Source organism: Otolemur garnettii, unplaced genomic scaffold, assembly GCF_000181295.1.
Source record: "Otolemur garnettii isolate 467f Iridium unplaced genomic scaffold, OtoGar3 scaffold00056, whole genome shotgun sequence".
Taxonomy (NCBI): Eukaryota; Metazoa; Chordata; class Mammalia; order Primates; family Galagidae; genus Otolemur; species Otolemur garnettii.
This window is the reverse complement of record NW_003852451.1, coordinates 7,642,454-7,643,949: the sequence shown is the minus strand read 5'-3', so window position 1 is coordinate 7,643,949 and position 1,496 is coordinate 7,642,454. Positions and strand designations below refer to the sequence as shown.

Genomic DNA, 1,496 nt, shown 5'->3' with positions numbered 1-1,496 from the left:
AGCCACAGGCTCCGAGCCAGAAGTAACAGTTTCTAGGAGGAATTTGTGATCCAGTTGTGAAAACAGGACTGGTACTTACTAAATTGAATATTTAAGTGGAGAATTTAGATAATAAGTTACAGAAATTTCTTAGTTATGGAGTCATCATCCATGAATAAAGGATTGTACTGCTCTTTAGTATCTGAGAATTACTGTGTGCTTTCTCTGCTATTTTATGGATTAATTGCAATTTAAAACATTTTTTGTGGAAATAAAAGATATTAAGTATTATATGAAGCCTTAATTTTATGGTAGAATTTAAGTATTCTATAAAGCCTTAATTTTATGGGAAATAGGAGAGAGGTGCCTAATTTTTATGATCTTCATTTGGTATAGAGAATTCATTCAGTATTTCTCAATTTCTAAAGCAGTTTCAGCTTATGCCTCATTTTTTTTTTTAACTTATTTGGAAGTAATTAGAGATTTACAGGAAGTTGCAAGGAAATGTACTGGGAGGTTGTTTGTACCATTGAGCCTCCTTCAGTGTTAACATCTTTTATAGCAATCAAACATCTTGAATAACAATGAGTTATATGTGTACTCTGTATGTAGCTCTGTGAAATTTTATCACATGTGTAGCTTTGGGTAACCACCGCCCATCAAGGTACATATCTGAGCTCTCACTGCAGGGCTCCTTTGTGTTACTTTTATAGTCCCATTCACTCACCCCCCTGCCGGTCCCTAAACTTTAGCAACCACTGATCTTTTCTCCATTTCTATAATTGTTATTTCAGAGTGTTGTATGATAAAAGCATATACTTTTCAAAACAAACTCTTTTACTCTGCATAATTTCCTTGAGTTTTGTCCAAGTTGTTTTATGTCTTATTTCTTTTTATTGCTGAACAGTATTCCATGGTGTTGGTGTAACATAATTTAACCATTCGCCTATTATAAATAAAGCTTCTGGGATATTTTCATTTCTTTGGGACATATGCTGAAAAGTGCAACTACTTGGTCGTATGGCAAATCCTTTTTCTTTTTTCTTTGAGACAGAGTCTCTTTCACCCTGGTTAGAGTGCAGTGGCATCATAGCTCACAGCAACCTCAAACTCTTGGGCTTGAGCAATCCTCTTGCCTTAGCCTCCTAAGTAGCTGGAACTATAGTCCTGGGCCACAATACCCAGCTAGTTGTTCTTTTTAAGTAGAGGTGGGGTCTCGCTCTTGCCCAAACTGGTCTCAAACTCCTGAGCTCAGCTCGGCACCTGTGGCTCAAGTGGCTAAGGCGCCAGCCACATACACCTAAGGTGGCGGGTTCGAATCCAGCCCAGGCCCGCCAAACAATGATGGCTGCCACCAAAAAATAGCTGGGCGTTGTGGTGGGCGCCTGTGGTCCCAGCTACTTGGGAGGCTGAGGCAGGAGACTCTTGAGCCCAGGAGTTGGAGGTTGCTGTGAGCTGTGATGCCATAGCACTCTACCCAGGGGGACAGCTTGAGGCTCCTGTCTCAAAAAAAAAAA

At 39.9% G+C, this 1,496-nt stretch overlaps 1 protein-coding gene across 1 annotated transcript in view; it reads left to right on the top strand.

Moving 5' to 3' along the window:
• Positions 1-1,496, top strand: part of LOC100940628 (pre-mRNA-splicing regulator WTAP) — a 35,635-nt gene that overhangs the window by 11,084 nt on the left and 23,055 nt on the right. The gene's annotated exons all lie outside the window — the stretch shown is intronic.